Source organism: Salmo salar, chromosome ssa09, assembly GCF_905237065.1.
Source record: "Salmo salar chromosome ssa09, Ssal_v3.1, whole genome shotgun sequence".
Lineage (NCBI taxonomy): Eukaryota > Metazoa > Chordata > Actinopteri > Salmoniformes > Salmonidae > Salmo > Salmo salar.
In genome coordinates, this window is record NC_059450.1 from 83,438,954 (window position 1) to 83,458,393 (window position 19,440).

The 19,440-nt window shown below is 47.7% G+C and overlaps 1 protein-coding gene and 1 long non-coding RNA gene across 3 annotated transcripts in view; one reads left to right on the forward strand and one right to left on the reverse strand.

The window, feature by feature from the left end:
• The window catches only part of gpc4 (glypican 4), a 74,569-nt gene that overhangs the window by 26,787 nt on the left and 28,342 nt on the right, over nt 1–19,440 (forward strand). The gene's annotated exons all lie outside the window — the stretch shown is intronic.
• LOC123744665 (uncharacterized) lies at nt 3,015–3,493 on the reverse strand. The gene is made up of 3 exons (XR_006771068.1): nt 3,390–3,493; nt 3,110–3,349; nt 3,015–3,069 (listed from the first exon to the last, which is right to left on the reverse strand). It is a non-coding gene; the product is annotated as an uncharacterized lncRNA (long non-coding RNA).

Sequence of the window (19,440 nt, forward strand, 5' to 3'; positions counted from 1 at the left end):
GGCCAGGGGAAGAGTACCTGACAACATGACAGGAACTATATAAGAGGACGACTCTTAGGTTATTTTAATTGCTTTAATTGCTAGTTTGCTACCTTGTTTTTTCCCTCAACTGGTATTAGTTTTCATGCCCTTTTTGTTTCTCCCCACAAAATATCACATTTTCTTTTGGTAAAAGTTGGGACTTGAAAAAAAATTGTGACAAATTTCATTTTCATTTTAGATGGATTTTTGTCCAATCATAAGCATGCATGGCTTTGCATAATCAAATCCTCTCATTGGCACAATTAACGTCTTTCAGTTGCGCAGTGTGATTGAGTGGATCTGCCCAGCTGTCCCTCCCACACAGCTCCCGGGCATGAGTCAACTAAAACTATATCTAAAATAGCTGCTAAAATGAACACTGCAGTCTTTCTCTGTGGTCACTGGAGTTCAGCAGGGTGCGGATGGAAATGATCCTCTGGGGAATTTGACTTCTAACTCAGTGTGACGTGTGGTTTAATGTTTGTATATGGATGGGTAGTGTGTATGGCATGTGCTATGTGGATCTATGGTTGCTGGTGTGTGTGGTGTGTATCGGTTGTTATTGTGTTTGTGAATCTATGGTTGTTAATGTGCGTGTGTGTCTTAAGGCGATTTGTGTGTGTTAGTTGTGGATGTGCTGGCTGGCGGACAGAGGGGTCAGAGGACAGGACCTCTCTCTCAGGAGTGGCTGTTAACCTTTGACCCCTCTGGTTAAGCCTGCAGGGTGGTGGTAGAGCTGGAGGGGTGGAGACTTCTCTGCTCTGAAGTCTGTCTGGTCCTGGGCCACATGATGCAGGCCAGGCAGAGGAGAGGGGGTGATGTGGCGTCTAATCTGGGTTTTGTCCACAAGGCGTTTTCACCTCCCCCCACACCACCACCACCCCTCCTCCTCACCAGAGAAGCCAGTGCTCTGGGGGGCAGGCAGGGGAACGTCCTCCTCCTCCAGTGTAAAGGGGCAGGCAGGAGAACGTCAAAGGGAAGGGACTTATTTTATGAGCCGTTTAAAGAGGTTGGTGGTGGAAACCACAAAGGAGAAGCAGAAAGCAGTGGACTGCTGATGAATGCCATGACACAGTATCATGTTGTTTATTAACGGCTCCCATGTTTTGACTGCCCTAAATAACCCTCTTTTTTCCTTCTGATTGACAACCTGAACAATGTACCCGCTCGCTGTTTGTTGGGATTCCCAGTTAATTAGGAGTTGTTGTATGTCGCCAAGCAGACTCAACCCTCCATCTAAAGCTTGTCCTTGAGGTTGAACTTACGGCCCACAGACAATATAGGAAAACAACCTTTAGTTGGCCGTTTTTACTTTCTTCATTCTCGATTTGGAAGGCAACAGTGTCTTCTAATCGCCTCATTCCAGTTACAGGTGAAATTCCAAAAACCAGAGAATATTCCGAAAAATATGAAATCCACTTTTCTTTGCACAGAGTGAGTTCACTTGCCAGATAACACAAAGATCTACTCAAACAAAGATCTGCACAAATGGCAGGCATTTCTCACTCGTTACAAAACCTCTAATATAAATTTGAATATTTCCATGTTATCGGAGTTCCACCTGAAACTAGAAACAGGAGATTTTATTGCACCAGTTCCTTCCGAAATTGAGAATTAATTAATTAATCTCCAAGTCAAGGAAGGTTGAGCATTCTAGTTTATTTAGTTAACCATTGCCTCTGACCCCTGACAACTGTTTTGGAAGACTTTAGCTCTGCTGATGAGAAATACATTTTATTTTTATATAGTATACATAGACTTGTGGTGAATAAAATGTTTCATGTAAGATCATACCTTTAGAAACTCTAAACTTTAGGTAGTCCAGTCAAGGATTTCCTATTTAATTGCTCCCTATAGTGCACTACTTGTGACCAGGACCCATAGGGCTCTGCTCAAAAGTAGTGCACTTTAAGGGAACGTGGAGCCATTTGCAATGCGGCCAAGCTTTCACTTTTTATTAATTTGAACCGTCTACTCTTGTCCCAATTTTACAACCTGTTTCTGTGCGGGGGTTGGAGAAATTGGCCGCCCTAATGTTTTCCCAAAGTATGCATTAACTAATACGAGAACATTTTCAGAGACTTTAGCCCGTGAGCTAACAATGTGACATTTGTACAGACATTCCTGTGAAAGATTGGCCATCTCAGTTTTATTTGTGTTCTTTGGTTACAGACATTTTCCACATGGATAAAGGCCTTTAGATTGTGGTCCTGTACTGCAGGCGGGCAGGGAGGGAGGGAGGCCTTGGTGGACTACAGGCACAATCTCTGTTTCACTTAGAGGAGGTGTGTACGTGTGTGCATGCTTTGTGTGTCTGCGCATGCACTCACTGCTTACTTTGCTCTCTCCAATCATCTGGTACAAAGAGCTATGTGTTGACCTGTGATGTGTGAATGTGTTTAGGTAGTGGTTGCCAACTCTCTCTTCCTCTCTTGCTGTATGTGGGGTGGTCAAGTTGAGTCTGATTTGGGCTTGATCCCAGGAGTGAGGGGGTTAGGGTTGAGAGGGGGTTAGGGTTGAGAGGGGGTTAGGGTTGAGAGGGGGTTAGGGTTGAGAGGGGGTTAGGGTTGAGAGGGGGTTAGGGTTGAGAGGGGGTGTGTTTTAGCTAGCAAGGTAGAGGCCTTCTTATAGAAGTTATATATTTCAACCAACCAAAGGGTTGTGACAACATTCTCTCTCCACCTTCTGAATCATGTAAGGTGTTGTGGAAAAATTGTTGGTGTTTGTGGGAGCCTTACACAGTGTGCACTATACATGAGTGGTGTGTGTGTGTACTCGTTCACGTCAGTAGTACTTGAAGTCCACACTAGTCTCTTGGCATGCGCAATTCTGACGTGTGTAGCCGCTGCTTAGACACTCTGCTCCAGTGGTGATAGTTTAGTCCTCATACACCACACCAATACACACTGTGAACATCCACAGCGTCATGGTCAGGGAGTGGGTATATTTGCAACTCTCTTGTTTTATATACTAGGCCTGATTACACAGTTCACATTTTGTTGCAGCAATAGTCTTTTTAATTGTCAGTTACTGTTATAATCTAGTGACCTGTTGATTTCCACGCTCATTACTGTTAGAATCTAGTGACCTGTTGATTTCCACGCTCATTACTGTTAGAATCTAGTGACCTGTTGATTTCCACGCTCATTACTGTTAGAATCTAGTGACCTGTTGATTTCCACGCTCATTACTGTTAGAATCTAGTGACCTGTTGATTTCCACGCTCATTACTGTTAGAATCTAGTGACCTGTTGATTTCCACGCTCATTACTGTTAGAATCTAGTGACCTGTTGATTTCCACGCTCATTACTGTTAGAATCTAGTGACCTGTTGATTTCCACGCTCATTACTGTTAGAATCTAGTGACCTGTTGATTTCATGTCGGTCCTAAATGGTACACTTGTCCTTAGGCATAATGCACTTTAGACCACAGGCCATGGTTAAAGTACTGCACTATGTAGGGAATAGGGTGCCATTGGAGCCGGTGTGTGTGGTGGTGCTAGTAACACTGTTTGGTAGTGTGTGTGTGGTGGTGCTAGTAACACTGTTTGGTAGTGTGTGTGTGGTGGTGCTAGTAACACTGGTTGGTAGTGTGTGTGTGTGTGTGGCGGTGCTAGTAACACTGTTTGGTAGTGTGTGTGTGTGTGTGGTGCTAGTAACACTGTTTGGTAGTGTGTGTGGTGGTGCTAGTAACACTGTTTGGTAGTGGTGTGTGTGGTGGTGCTAGTAACACTGTTTGGTAGTGTGTGTGGCTGGTAGTGTGTGTGGTGGTGCTAGTAACACTGTTTGGTAGTGTGTGTGTGTGGTGGTGCTAGTAACACTGTTTGGTAGTGTGTGTGTGTGGTGGTGCTAGTAACACTGTTTGGTAGTGTGTGTGTGTGGTGGTGCTAGTAACACTGTTTGGTAGTGTGTGTGTGTGTGGTGGTGCTAGTAACACTGTTTGGTAGTGTGTGTGTGTGTGTGTGTGGGTGCTAGTAACACTGTTTGGTAGTGTGTGTGTGTGTGTGTGGGTGCTAGTAACACTGTTTGGTAGTGTGTGTGTGTGTGTGGTGGTGCTAGTAACACTGTTTGGTAGTGTGTGTGTGTGTGTGTGTGGCGGTGCTAGTAACACTGTTTGGTAGTGTGTGTGTGTGTGGTGGTGCTAGTAACACTGTTTGGTAGTGTGTGTGTGTGTGTGGTGGTGCTAGTAACACTGTTTGGTAGTGTGTGTGTGTGTGTGGTGGTGCTAGTAACACTGTTTGGTAGTGTGTGTGTGTGTGGTGGTGCTAGTAACACTGTTTGGTAGTGTGTGTGTGGTGTGGTGCTAGTAACACTGGTTGGTAGTGTGTGTGTGTGTGTGGCGGTGCTAGTAACACTGTTTGGTAGTGTGTGTGTGTGTGTGGCGGTGCTAGTAACACTGTTTGGTAGTGTGTGTGTGTGTGTGCGGTGCTAGTAACACTGTTTGGTAGTGTGTGTGTGTGTGGTGGTGCTAGTAACACTGTTTGGTAGTGTGTGTGTGTGGTGGTGCTAGTAACACTGTTTGGTAGTGTGTGTGTGTGGTGGTGCTAGTAACACTGTTTGGTAGTGTGTGTGTGTGGTGGTGCTAGTAACACTGTTTGGTAGTGTGTGTGTGTGTGTGTGGTGGTGCTAGTAACACTGTTTGGTAGTGTGTGTGTGTGTGTGGTGGTGCTAGTAACACTGTGTGGTAGTGTGTGTGTGTGGTGGTGCTAGTAACACTGTGTGGTAGTGTGTGTGTGTGGTGGTGCTAGTAACACTGTGTGGTAGTGTGTGTGTGTGTGTGTGGTGGTGCTAGTAACACTGTTTGGTGTGTGTGTGTGTGTGGTGGTGCTAGTAACACTGTGTGGTAGTGTGTGTGTGTGTGTGGTGGTGCTAGTAACACTGTGTGGTTGTGTGTGTGTGTGTGGTGGTGCTAGTAACACTGTGTGGTAGGTGTGTGTGTGTGTGGTGGTGCTAGTAACACTGTTTGGTAGTGTGTGTGTGTGGTGGTGCTAGTAACACTGTGTGGTAGGGTGTGTGTGTGTGGTGGTGCTAGTAACACTGTTTGGTAGTGTGTGTGTGTGTGGTGGTGCTAGTAACACTGTGTGGTAGTGTGTGTGTGTGGTGGTGCTAGTAACACTGTGTGGTAGTGTGTGTGTGTGTGTGGTGGTGCTAGTAACACTGTGTGGTAGTGTGTGTGTGTGTGGTGGTGCTAGTAACACTGTGTGGTAGTGTGTGTGTGTGGTGGTGCTAGTAACACTGTTTGGTAGTGTGTGTGTGTGTGTGTGTGCTAGTAACACTGTGTGGTAGTGTGTGTGTGTGGTGGTGCTAGTAACACTGTTTGGTAGTGTGTGTGTGTGTGTGTGTGGTGGTGCTAGAAACACTGTTTGGTAGTGTGTGTGTGTGTGTGGTGGTGCTAGTAACACTGTGTGGTAGTGTGTGTGTGTGGTGGTGCTAGTAACACTGTGTGGTAGTGTGTGTGTGTGTGTGGTGGTGCTAGTAACACTGTGTGGTAGTGTGTGTGTGTGTGTGGTGGTGCTAGTAACACTGTGTGGTAGTGTGTGTGTGTGTGTGGTGGTGCTAGTAACACTGTGTGGTAGGTGTGTGTGTGTGTGTGGTGGTGCTAGTAACACTGTGTGGTATGTGTGTGTGTGTGTGGTGGTGCTAGTAACACTGTGTGGTAGTGTGTGTGTGTGTGTGTGGTGGTGCTAGTAACACTGTTTGGTAGTGTGTGTGTGTGTGTGTGGTGGTGCTAGTAACACTGTGTGGTAGTGTGTGTGTGTGGTGGTGCTAGTAACACTGTGTGGTAGTGTGTGTGTGGTGGTTCTAGTAACACTGTTTGGTAGTGTGTGTGTGTGTGTGTGGTGGTGCTAGTAACACTGTTTGGTAGTGTGTGTGTGTGGTGGTGCTAGTAACACTGTTTGGTAGTGTGTGTGTGGTGGTGCTAGTAGCACTGTTTGGTAGTGTGTGTGTGTGTGTGTGGTGGTGCTAGTAACACTGTTTGGTAGTGTGTGTGTGGTGGTGCTAGTAACACTGTTTGGTAGTGTGTGTGTGGTGGTGCTAGTAACACTGTTTGGTAGTGTGTGTGTGTGGTGGTGCTAGTAACACTGTTTGGTAGTGTGTGTGTGTGGTGGTGCTAGCAACACTGGTTGGTAGTGTGTGTGTGGTGGTGCTAGCAACACTGTTTGGTAGTGTGTGTGTGTGGTGGTGCTAGTAACACTGGTTGGTAGTGTGTGTGTGTGCTGGTGCTAGTAACACTGGTTGGTAGTGTGTGTGTGTGTGTGGTGGTGCTAGTAACACTGGTTGGTAGTGTGTGTGTGTGTGTGGTGGTGCTAGTAACACTGTTTGGTAGTGTGTGTGTGGTGGTGCTAGCAACACTGTTTGGTAGTGTGTGTGTGTGGTGGTGCTAGTAACACTGGTTGGTAGTGTGTGTGTGTGCTGGTGCTAGTAACACTGGTTGGTAGTGTGTGTGTGTGTGCTGGTGCTAGTAACACTGGTTGGTAGTGTGTGTGTGTGTGCTGGTGCTAGTAACACTGTTTGGTAGTGTGTGTGTGTGCTGGTGCTAGTAACACTGTTTGGTAGTGTGTGTGTGTGGTGGTGCTAGTAACACTGTTTGGTAGTGTGTGTGTGTGGTGGTGCTAGTAACACTGTTTGGTAGTGTGTGTGTGTGTGTGGTGGTGCTAGTAACACTGTTTGGTAGTGTGTGTGTGTGTGTGTGTGGTGGTGCTAGTAACACCGTTTGGTAGTGTGTGTGTGTGTGTGTGGTGGTGCTAGTAACACTGTTTGGTAGTGTGTGTGTGGTGGTGCTAGTAACACTGGTTGGTAGTGTGTGTGTGTGGTGGTGCTAGTAACACTGGTTGGTAGTGTGTGTGTGTGGTGGTGCTAGTAACACTGGTTGGTAGTGTGTGTGTGGTGGTGCTAGTAACACTGGTTGGTAGTGTGTGTGTGTGGTGGTGCTAGTAACACTGTTTGGTAGTGTGTGTGTGTGTGTGGTGGTGCTAGTAACACTGGTTGGTAGTGTGTGTGTGTGGTGGTGCTAGTAACACTGTTTGGTAGTGTGTGTGTGTGGTGGTGCTAGTAACACTGTTTGGTAGTGTGTGTGTGTGTGGTGGTGCTAGTAACACTGTTTGGTAGTGTGTGTGTGTGGTGGTGCTAGTAACACTGTTTGGTAGTGTGTGTGTGTGTGTGTGTGGTGGTGCTAGTAACACTGTTTGGTAGTGTGTGTGTGTGGTGGTGCTAGTAACACTGTTTGGTAGTGTGTGTGTGGTGGTGCTAGTAACACTGGTTGGTAGTGTGTGTGTGTGTGTGTGTGGTGGTGCTAGTAACACTGGTTGGTAGTGTGTGTGTGGTGGTGCTAGTAACACTGTTTGGTAGTGTGTGTGTGTGGTGGTGCTAGTAACACTGTTTGGTAGTGTGTGTGTGTGTGTGGTGGTGCTAGTAACACTGTTTGGTAGTGTGTGTGGTGGTGCTAGTAACACTGGTTGGTAGTGTGTGTGTGTGTGTGTGTGGTGGTGCTAGTAACACTGTTTGGTAGTGTGTGTGGTGGTGCTATTAACAATGTTTGGTAGTGTGTGTGTGTGTGTGTGTGGTGGTGCTAGTAACACTGTTTGGTAGTGTGTGTGTGGTGGTGCTAGTAACACTGTTTGGTAGTGTGTGTGTGGTGGTGCTAGTAACACTGTTTGGTAGTGTGTGTGTGTGGTGGTGCTAGTAACACTGTTTGGTAGTGTGTGTGTGTGTGGTGGTGCTAGTAACACTGTTTGGTAGTGTGTGTGGTGGTGCTAGTAACACTGGTTGGTAGTGTGTGTGTGTGGTGTTGCTAGCAACACTGGTTGGTAGTGTGTGTGTGTGGTGGTGCTAGTAACACTGGTTGGTAGTGTGTGTGTGTGGTGTTGCTAGCAACACTGGTTGGTAGTGTGTGTGTGTGGTGGTGCTAGCAACACTGGTTGGTAGTGTGTGTGGTGGTGCTAGTAACACTGGTTGGTAGTGTGTGTGTGTGTGCTGGTGCTAGTAACACTGTTTGGTAGTGTGTGTGTGTGTGTGTGTGTGTGGTGGTGGTGCTAGTAACACTGTTTGGTAGTGTGTGTGTGTGGTGGTGCTAGTAACACTGTTTGGTAGTGTGGTGTGTGTGTGTGTGTGTGGTGGTGCTAGTAACACTGTTTGGTAGTGTGTGTGTGTGTGTGGTGGTGCTAGTAACACTGTTTGGTAGTGTGTGTGTGTGTGTGGTGGTGCTAGTAACACTGTTTGGTAGTGTGTGTGTGTGTGTGGTGGTGCTAGTAACACTGTTTGGTAGTGTGTGTGTGTGGTGGTGCTAGTAACACTGTTTGGTAGTGTGTGTTTGTGGTGGTGCTAGTAACACTGTTTGGTAGTGTGTGTGTGTGGTGGTGCTAGTAACACTGTTTGGTAGTGTGTGTGTGTGGTGGTGCTAGTAACACTGTTTGGTAGTGTGTGTGTGTGGTGGTGCTAGTAACACTGTTTGGTAGTGTGTGTGTGTGTGTGGTGGTGCTAGTAACACTGTTTGGTAGTGTGTGTGTGTGTGTGGTGGTGCTAGTAACACTGTTTGGTAGTGTGTGTGTGTGTGTGGTGGTGCTAGTAACACTGTTTGGTAGTGTGTGTGTGTGTGTGTGGTGGTGCTAGTAACACTGTTTGGTAGTGTGTGTGTGTGTGTGGTGGTGCTAGTAACACTGTTTGGTAGTGTGTGTGTGTGGTGGTGCTAGTAACACTGTTTGGTAGTGTGTGTGTGTGTGTGGTGGTGCTAGTAACACTGTTTGGTAGTGTGTGTGTGTGGTGGTGCTAGTAACACTGTTTGGTAGTGTGTGTGTGTGTGTGGTGGTGCTAGTAACACTGTTTGGTAGTGTGTGTGTGTGTGGTGGTGCTAGTAACACTGTTTGGTAGTGTGTGTGTGTGTGGTGGTGCTAGTAACACTGTTTGGTAGTGTGTGTGTGTGGTGGTGCTAGTAACACTGTTTGGTAGTGTGTGTGTGTGTGTGGTGGTGCTAGTAACACTGTTTGGTAGTGTGTGTGTGTGTGTGGTGGTGCTAGTAACACTGTTTGGTAGGTGTGTGTGTGTGGTGGTGCTAGTAACACTGTTTGGTAGTGTGTGTGTGTGTGGTGGTGCTAGTAACACTGTTTGGTAGTGTGTGTGTGTGGTGGTGCTAGCAACACTGTTTGGTAGTGTGTGTTTGTGGTGGTGCTAGCAACACTGTGGTAGTGTGTGTGTGATGGTGCTAGTAACACTGTTTGGTAGTGTGTGTGTGTGGTGGTGCTAGTAACACTGTTTGGTAGTGTGTGTGTGTGGTGGTGCTAGTAACACTGTTTGGTAGTGTGTGTGTGTGGTGGTGCTAGTAACACTGTTTGGTAGTGTGTGTGTGTGGTGGTGCTAGTAACACTGTTTGGTAGTGTGTGTTTGTGGTGGTGCTAGTAACACTGTGGTAGGTGTGTGTGTGATGGTGCTAGTAACACTGTTTGGTAGTGTTTGTGTGTGGTGGTGCTAGTAACACTGTTTGGTAGTGTTTGTGTGTGGTGGTGCTAGTAACACTGTTTGGTAGTGTGTGTGTGTGTGGTGGTGCTAGTAACACTGTTTGGTAGTGTGTGTGTGGTGGTGCTAGTAACACTGTTTGGTAGTGTGTGTGTGTGTGGTGGTGCTAGTAACACTGTTTGGTAGTGTGTGTGTGTGTGGTGGTGCTAGTAACACTGGTTGGTAGTGTGTGTGTGTGGTGTTGCTAGCAACACTGGTTGGTAGTGTGTGTGTGTGGTGGTGCTAGCAACACTGGTTGGTGTGTGTGTGGTGGTGCTAGTAACACTGGTTGGTGTGGAGTGTGTGTGTGTGTGCTGGTGCTAGTAACACTGTTTGGTTGTGTGTGTGTGTGTGTGTGTGGTGGTGCTAGTAACACTGTTTGGTAGTGTGTGTGGTGGTGCTAGTAACACTGTTTGGTAGTGTGTGTGTGTGTGTGGTGGTGCTAGTAACACTGTTTGGTAGTGTGTGTGTGTGTGTGTGGTGGTGCTAGTAACACTGTTTGGTAGTGTGTGTGTGTGGTGGTGCTAGTAACACTGTTTGGTAGTGTGTGTGTGTGGTGGTGCTAGTAACACTGTTTGGTAGTGTGTGTTTGTGGTGGTGCTAGTAACACTGTGGTAGTGTGTGTGTGGTGGTGCTAGTAACACTGGTTGGTAGTGTGTGTGTGTGGTGGTGCTAGTAACACTGTTTGGTAGTGTGTGTGGTGGTGCTAGTAACACTGGTTGGTAGTGTGTGTGTGTGTGTGGCGGTGCTAGTAACACTGTTTGGTAGTGTGTGTGTGTGTGTGTGTGGCGGTGCTAGTAACACTGTTTGGTAGTGTGTGTGTGTGGTGGTGCTAGTAACACTGTTTGGTAGTGTGTGTGTGTGGTGGTGCTAGTAACACTGTTTGGTAGTGTGTGTGTGTGGTGGTGGTGCTAGTAACACTGTTTGGTAGTGTGTGTGTGTGGTGGTGGTGCTAGTAACACTGTTTGGTAGTGTGTGTGTGTGGTGGTGCTAGTAACACTGTTTGGTAGTGTGTGTGTGTGTGGTGGTGCTAGTAACACTGTTTGGGTGTGTGTGTGTGTGGTGGTGCTAGTAACACTGGTTGGTAGTGTGTGTGTGTGTGTGGCGGTGCTAGTAACACTGTTTGGTAGTGTGTGTGTGTGTGTGTGGTGGTGCTAGTAACACTGTTTGGTAGTGTGTGTGTGTGGTGGTGCTAGTAACACTGTTTGGTAGTGTGTGTGTGTGTGTGGTGGTGCTAGTAACACTGTTTGGTAGTGTGTGTGTGTGGTGGTGCTAGTAACACTGTGTGGTAGTGTGTGTGTGTGTGTGGTGGTGCTAGTAACACTGTGTGGTAGGTGTGTGTGTGTGTGGTGGTGCTAGTAACACTGTGTGGTAGTGTGTGTGTGTGGTGGTGCTAGTAACACTGTGTGGTAGTGTGTGTGTGTGGTGGTGCTAGTAACACTGTTTGGTAGTGTGGTAGTGTGTGTGTGGTGGTGCTAGTAACACTGTTTGGTAGTGTGTGTGTGTGTGTGTGGTGGTGCTAGTAACACTGTTTGGTAGTGTGTGTGTGTGTGTGGTGGTGCTAGTAACACTGTTTGGTAGTGTGTGTGTGTGGTGGTGCTAGTAACACTGTGTGGTAGTGTGTGTGTGTGTGTGGTGGTGCTAGTAACACTGTGTGGTAGTGTGTGTGTGTGGTGGTGCTAGTAACACTGTGTGGTAGTGTGTGTGTGTGGTGGTGCTAGTAACACTGTGTGGTAGTGTGTGTGTGGTGGTGCTAGTAACACTGTTTGGTAGTGTGGTAGTGTGTGTGTGGTGGTGCTAGTAACACTGTTTGGTAGTGTGTGTGTGTGTGTGTGTGTGTGGTGGTGCTAGTAACACTGTTTGGTAGTGTGTGTGGTGGTGCTAGTAGCACTGTTTGGTAGTGTGTGTGTGTGTGGTGGTGCTAGTAACACTGTTTGGTAGTGTGTGTGTGGTGGTGCTAGTAACACTGTTTGGTAGTGTGTGTGGTGGTGCTAGTAACACTGTTTGGTAGTGTGTGTGTGTGGTGGTGCTAGTAACACTGTTTGGTAGTGTGTGTGTGTGGTGGTGCTAGTAACACTGGTTGGTAGTGTGTGTGTGTGGTGGTGCTAGTAACACTGGTTGGTAGTGTGTGTGTGTGGTGGTGCTAGTAACACTGGTTGGTAGTGTGTGTGTGTGTGCTGGTGCTAGTAACACTGGTTGGTAGTGTGTGTGTGTGTGCTGGTGCTAGTAACACTGGTTGGTAGTTGTGTGTGTGTGTGCTGGTGCTAGTAACACTGTTTGGTAGTGTGTGTGTGTGTGCTGGTGCTAGTAACACTGTTTGGTAGTGTGTGTGTGTGGTGGTGCTAGTAACACTGTTTTGTAGTGTGTGTGTGTGGTGGTGCTAGTAACACTGTTTGGTAGTGTGTGTGGTGGTGCTAGTAACACTGTTTGGTAGTGTGTGTGTGTGTGGTGGTGCTAGTAACACTGTTTGGTAGTGTGTGTGTGGTGGTGCTAGTAACACTGTTTGGTAGTGTGTGTGTGTGTGTGGTGGTGCTAGTAACACTGTTTGGTAGTGTGTGTGGTGGTGCTAGTAACACTGGTTGGTAGTGTGTGTGTGTGGTGGTGCTAGTAACACTGGTTGGTAGTGTGTGTGTGTGTGGTGGTGCTAGTAACACTGTTTGGTAGTGTGTGTGTGTGTGGTGGTGCTAGTAACACTGTTTGGTAGTGGTGTGTGTGTGGTGGTGCTAGTAACACTGTTTGGTAGTGTGTGTGGTGGTGCTAGTAACACTGGTTGGTAGTGTGTGTGTGTGTGGTGGTGCTAGTAACACTGTTTGGTAGTGTGTGTGTGGTGGTGCTAGTAACACTGTGTGGTAGTGTGTGTGTGTGGTGGTGCTAGTAACACTGTGTGGTAGTGTGTGTGTGTGGTGGTGCTAGTAACACTGTGTGGTAGTGTGTGTGTGTGGTGGTGCTAGTAACACTGTGTGGTAGTGTGTGTGTGTGGTGGTGCTAGTAACACTGTGTGGTAGTGTGTGTGTGTGGTGGTGCTAGTAACACTGTTTGGTAGGGGTGTGTGTGTGTGTGGTGGTGCTAGTAACACTGTGTGGTAGTGTGTGTGTGTGGTGGTGCTAGTAGCACTGTTTGGTAGTGTGTGTGTGTGTGTGTGTGGTGGTGCTAGTAACACTGTTTGGTAGTGTGTGTGTGTGGTGGTGCTAGTAACACTGTTTGGTAGTGTGTGTGGTGGTGCTAGTAACACTGTTTGGTAGTGTGTGTGTGTGGTGGTGCTAGTAACACTGTTTGGTAGTGTGTGTGTGTGGTGGTGCTAGTAACACTGTTTGGTAGTGTGTGTGTGGTGGTACTAGTAACACTGTTTGGTAGTGTGTGTGTGTGGTGGTGCTAGTAACACTGGTTGGTAGTGTGTGTGTGTGCTGGTGCTAGTAACACTGGTTGGTAGTGTGTGTGTGTGCTGGTGCTAGTAACACTGTTTGGTAGTGTGTGTGTGTGTGCTGGTGCTAGTAACACTGTTTGGTAGTGTGTGTGTGTGGTGGTGCTAGTAACACTGTTTGGTAGTGTGTGTGTGTGGTGGTGCTAGTAACACTGTTTGGTAGTGTGTGTGTGTGCTGGTGCTAGTAACACTGTTTGGTAGTGTGTGTGTGGTGTGTGTGTGTGTGTGTGTGTGGTGGTGCTAGTAACACTGTTTGGTAGTGTGTGTGTGTGTGGTGCTAGTAACACTGTTTGGTAGTGTGTGTGTGTGTGTGGTGGTGCTAGTAACACTGTTTGGTAGTGTGTGTGGTGGTGCTAGTAACACTGTTTGGTAGTGTGTGTGTGTGGTGGTGCTAGTAACACTGTTTGGTAGTGTGTGTGTGGTGGTGCTAGTAACACTGTTTGGTAGTGTGTGTGGTGGTGCTAGTAACACTGGTTGGTAGTGTGTGTGTGTGTGTGTGTGGTGGTGCTAGTAACACTGGTTGGTAGTGTGTGTGTGTGGTGGTGCTAGTAACACTGTTTGGTAGTGTGTGTGTGTGGTGGTGCTAGTAACACTGTTTGGTAGTGTGTGTGTGTGTGTGGTGGTGCTAGTAACACTGTTTGGTAGTGTGTGTGGTGGTGCTAGTAACACTGGTTGGTAGTGTGTGTGTGTGGTGGTGCTAGTAACACTGTTTGGTAGTGTGTGTGTGTGGTGGTGCTAGTAACACTGTTTGGTAGTGTGTGTGTGTGTGGTGGTGCTAGTAACACTGTTTGGTAGTGTGTGTGGTGGTGCTAGTAACACTGGTTGGTAGTGTGTGTGTGTGTGTGTGTGGTGGTGGTGCTAGTAACACTGTTTGGTAGTGTGTGTGGTGGTGCTATTAACAATGTTTGGTAGTGTGTGTGTGTGTGTGTGGTGGTGCTAGTAACACTGTTTGGTAGTGTGTGTGTGTGTGGTGGTGCTAGTAACACTGGTTGGTAGTGTGTGTGTGTGGTGGTGCTAGTAACACTGGTTGGTAGTGTGTGTGTGTGGTGTTGCTAGCAACACTGGTTGGTAGTGTGTGTGTGTGGTGGTGCTAGCAACACTGGTTGGTAGTGTGTGTGTGTGGTGGTGCTAGCAACACTGGTTGGTAGTGTGTGTGGTGGTGCTAGTAACACTGGTTGGTAGTGTGTGTGTGTGTGGTGGTGCTAGTAACACTGGTTGGTAGTGTGTGTGTGTGTGTGGTGGTGCTAGTAACACTGGTTGGTAGGTGTGTGTGGTGGTGCTAGTAACACTGTTTGGTAGTGTGTGTGTGGTGGTGCTAGTAACACTGTTTGGTAGTGTGTGTGTGTGTGTGTGGTGGTGCTAGTAACACTGTTTGGTAGTGTGTGTGTGGTGGTGCTAGTAACACTGTTTGGTAGTGTATGTGGTGGTGCTAGTAACACTGGTTGGTAGTGTGTGTGTGTGGTGGTGCTAGTAACACTGGTTGGTAGTGTGTGTGTGTGGTGGTGCTAGTAACACTGGTTGGTAGTGTGTGTGTGTGTGTGGTGGTGCTAGTAACACTGTTTGGTAGTGTGTGTGTGTGTGTGGTGGTGCTAGTAACACTGTTTGGTTGTGTGTGTGTGGTGGTGCTAGTAACACTGTTTGGTGTGTGTGTGTGGTGGTGCTAGTAACACTGTTTGGTGTTGTGTGTGTGTGGTGGTGCTAGTAACACTGTTTGGTAGTGTGTGTGTGTGGTGGTGCTAGTAACACTGTTTGGTAGTGTGTGTGTGTGGTGGTGCTAGTAACACTGTTTGGTAGTGTGTGTGTGTGTGTGGTGGTGCTAGTAACACTGTTTGGTAGTGTGTGTGTGTGTGGTGGTGCTAGTAACACTGTTTGGTAGTGTGTGGTGGTGCTAGTAACACTGGTTGGTAGTGTGTGTGGTGGTGCTAGTAACACTGGTTGGTAGTGTGTGTGTGTGTGTGTGGTGGTGCTAGTAACACTGTTTGGTAGGTGTGTGTGTGGTGGTGCTAGTAACACTGTTTGGTAGTGTGTGTGTGTGGTGGTGCTAGTAACACTGTTTGGTAGTGTGTGTGTGTGGTGGTGCTAGTAACACTGTTTGGTAGTGTGTGTGTGTGTGGTGGTGCTAGTAACACTGTTTGGTAGTGTGTGTGTGTGGTGGTGCTAGTAACACTGTTTGGTAGTGTGTGTGTGTGTGGTGGTGCTAGTAACACTGTTTGGTAGTGTGTGTGTGTGGTGGTGCTAGTAACACTGTTTGGTAGTGTGTGTGGTGGTGCTAGTAACACTGTTTGGTAGTGTGTGTGGTGGTGCTAGTAACACTGGTTGGTAGTGTGTGTGTGTGTGTGGTGGTGCTAGTAACACTGTTTGGTAGTGTGTGTGTGTGGTGGTGCTAGTAACACTGTTTGGTAGTGTGTGTGTGTGTGGTGGTGCTAGTAACACTGTTTGGTAGTGTGTGTGTGTGTGGTGGTGCTAGTAACACTGGTTGGTAGGTGTGTGTGTGTGTGTGGTGGTGCTAGTAACACTGTTTGGTAGTGTGTGTGTGTGTGGTGGTGCTAGTAACACTGTTTGGTGTGTGTGTGTGTGTGGTGGTGCTAGTAACACTGTTTGGTTGTGTGTGTGTGTGGTGGTGCTATTAACAATGTTTGGTAGTGTGTGTGTGTGTGGTGGTGCTAGTAACACTGTTTGGTAGTGTGTGTGTGTGTGGTGGTGCTAGTAACACTGGTTGGTAGTGTGTGTGTGTGGTGGTGCTAGCAACACTGGTTGGTAGTGTGTGTGTGGTGGTGCTAGTAACACTGGTTGGTAGTGTGTGTGTGGTGGTGCTAGTAACACTGGTTGGTAGTGTGTGTGTGTGCTGGTGCTAGTAACACTGGTTGGTAGTGTGGTGTGTGTGGTGGTGCTAGTAACACTGTTTGGTAGTGTGTGTGTGTGTGGTGGTGCTAGTAACACTGTTTGGTAGTGTGTGTGTGTGTGGTGGTGCTAGTAACACTGGTTGGTGGTGGTGCTAGTAACACTGTTTGGTGTGTGTGTGTGTGGTGGTGCTAGTAACACTGTTTGGTAGTGTGTGTGTGTGTGGTGGTGCTAGTAACACTGTTTGGTAGTGTGTGTGTGTGGTGGTGCTAGTAACACTGTTTGGTAGTGTGTGTGTGTGTGTGGTGGTGCTAGTAACACTGTTTGGTAGTGTGTGTGTGTGTGGTGGTGCTAGTAACACTGTTTGGTAGTGTGTGTGGTGGTGCTAGTAACACTGGTTGGTAGTGTGTGTGTGTGTGTGTGTGGTGGTGCTAGTAACACTGGTTGGGGGTGGTGGTGCTAGTAACACTGTTTGGTTGTGTGTGTGTGTGGTGGTGCTAGTAACACTGTTTGGTAGTGTGTGTGTGTGTGGTGGTGCTAGTAACACTGTTTGGTAGTGTGTGTGTGTGTGTGGTGGTGCTAGTAACACTGTTTGGTAGTGTGTGTGTGTGTGGTGGTGCTAGTAACACTGTTTGGTAGTTTGTGTGTGTGTGTGTGTGTGGTGGTGCTAGTAACACTGTTTGGTAGTGTGTGTGGTGGTGCTAGTAACACTGTTTGGTAGGTGTGTGTGTGGTGGTGCTAGTAACACTGGTTGGTAGTGTGTGTGTGTGTGTGTGTGGTGGTGCTAGTAACACTGTTTGGTAGTGTGTGTGGTGGTGCTAGTAACACTGTTTGGTAGTGTGTGTGTGTGTTGTGGTGGTGCTAGTAACACTGGTTGGTAGTGTGTGTGTGTGTGGTGGTGCTAGTAACACTGGTTGGTAGTGTGTGTGTGTGGTGGTGCTAGTAACACTGGTTGGTAGTGTGTGTGTGTGGTGGTGCTAGTAACACTGGTTGGTAGTGTGTGTGTGTGGTGGTGCTAGTAACACTGGTTGGTAGTGTGTGTGTGTGGTGGTGCTAGTAACACTGTTTGGTAGTGTGTGTGTGTGGTGGTGCTAGTAACACTGTTTGGTAGTGTGTGTGGTGGTGCTAGTAACACTGTTTGGTAGTGTGTGTGGTGGTGCTAGTAACACTGGTTGGTAGTGTGTGTGTGTGTGTGGTGGTGCTAGTAACACTGTTTGGTAGTGTGTGTGTGTGGTGGTGCTAGTAACACTGTTTGGTAGTGTGTGTGTGTGGTGGTGCTAGTAACACTGTTTGGTAGTGTGTGTGTGTGGTGGTGCTAGTAACACTGGTTGGTAGTGTGTGTGTGTGTGTGTGTGGTGGTGCTAGTAACACTGTTTGGTAGTGTGTGTGTGTGTGGTGGTGCTAGTAACACTGTTTGGTTGTGTGTGTGTGTGGTGGTGCTAGTAACACTGTTTGGTTGTGTGTGTGTGTGGTGGTGCTATTAACAATGTTTGGTAGTGTGTGTGTGTGTGGTGGTGCTAGTAACACTGTTTGGTAGTGTGTGTGTGTGTGTGGTGGTGCTAGTAACACTGGTTGGTAGTGTGTGTGTGTGGTGGTGCTAGCAACACTGGTTGGTAGTGTGTGTGTGGTGGTGCTAGCAACACTGGTTGGTAGTGTGTGTGTGGTGGTGCTAGTAACACTGGTTGGTAGTGTGTGTGTGTGCTGGTGCTAGTAACACTGGTTGGTAGTGTGTGTGGTGGTGCTAGTAACACTGTTTGGTAGTGTGTGTGTGTGTGGTGGTGCTAGTAACACTGTTTGGTAGTGTGTGTGTGTGTGTGTGTGGTGGTGCTAGTAACACTGGTTGGTGGTGGTGCTAGTAACACTGTTTGGTTGTGTGTGTGTGTGGTGGTGCTAGTAACACTGTTTGGTAGTGTGTGTGTGTGTGTGGTGGTGCTAGTAACACTGTTTGGTAGTGTGTGTGTGTGGTGGTGCTAGTAACACTGTTTGGTAGTGTGTGTGTGTGTGTGGTGGTGCTAGTAACACTGTTTGGTAGTGTGTGTGTGTGTGTGGTGGTGCTAGTAACACTGTTTGGTAGTGTGTGTGGTGGTGCTAGTAACACTGGTTGGTAGTGTGTGTGTGTGTGTGTGTGGTGGTGCTAGTAACACTGGTTGGTGGTGGTGCTAGTAACACTGTTTGGTTGTGTGTGTGTGTGGTGGTGCTAGTAACACTGTTTGGTAGTGTGTGTGTGTGTGGTGGTGCTAGTAACACTGTTTGGTAGTGTGTGTGTGTGTGTGGTGGTGCTAGTAACACTGTTTGGTAGTGTGTGTGTGTGTGGTGGTGCTAGTAACACTGTTTGGTAGTGTGTGTGTGTGTGTGTGTGTGTGTGTGTGGTGGTGCTAGTAACACTGTTTGGTAGTGTGTGTGGTGGTGCTAGTAACACTGGTTGGTAGTGTGTGTGTGTGGTGGTGCTAGTAACACTGGTTGGTAGTGTGTGTGTGTGTGTGTGGTGGTGCTAGTAACACTGTTTGGTAGTGTGTGTGGTGGTGCTAGTAACACTGTTTGGTAGTGTGTGTGTGTGTGTGGTGGTGCTAGTAACACTGGTTGGTAGTGTGTGTGTGTGTGGTGGTGCTAGTAACACTGGTTGGTAGTGTGTGTGTGTGTGTGTGGTGGTGCTAGTAACACTGGTTGGTAGTGTGTGTGTGGTGGTGCTAGTAACACTGGTTGGTAGTGTGTGTGTGGTGGTGCTAGTAACACTGGTTGGTGGTGGTGCTAGTAACACTGGTTGGTTGGTAGTGTGTATGTGTGTGGTGGTGCTAGTAACACTGGTTGGTTGGTAGTGTGTGTGTGTGGTGGTGCTAGTAGCACTGGTTGGTTGGTAGTGTGTGTGTGTGGTGGTGCTAGTAACACTGGTTGGTTGGTAGTGTGTGTGTGATGGTGCTAGTAACACTGGTTGGTTGGTAGTGGTGGTGCTAGTAACACTGGTTGGTTGGTAGTGGTGGTGCTAGTAACTCTGTTTGGTAGTGTGTGTGTGTGGTGGTGCTAGTAACACTGTTTGGTAGTGTGTGTGTGTGGTGGTGCTAGTAACACTGTTTGGTAGTGTGTGTGTGATGGTGCTAGTAACACTGGTTGGTTGGTAGTGGTGGTGCTAGTAACACTGGTTGGTTGGTAGTGGTGGTGCTAGTAACTACTGTTTGGTAGTGTGTGTGTGTGCTGGTGCTAGTAACACTGTTTGGTAGTGTGTGTGTGTGGTGGTGCTAGTAACGCCAGCAGAGTGGCCTGTTCTGCAGATGACCAGGGACAGGGCCAGAGTTGTTGAGCAAGCGGATGGCTGGTGGGGAAAACCAAACAGGCCGTTGGGAGCCTGGGCGGAGTGAAAGGACCACTGTGTTCTTCCCAAATTCCAACAACCACCTTTTAAAAAGAAAGAAAAACATAACATTATTGCAGCTGCAACTTTGCATTCAGCCTCTACGCCTCTCCGACCCTCTGCTGCTGCACTGCTCTGACCCCTGCCATAAATCGCTGTTGAGTCCACTTTGACCACTCTTTGCCAAACTTGTCAGTTCTGTACAGCAGCGGGTGTGGGTTAGAAGAGAGACTGACCGGATGGGGTGTCAGCACTTAGAGATGTCAGGTTGTTAAGCTAGTTTAACATCCGCTCTCGAACTTCCCTCCCCGGACCAAGCCT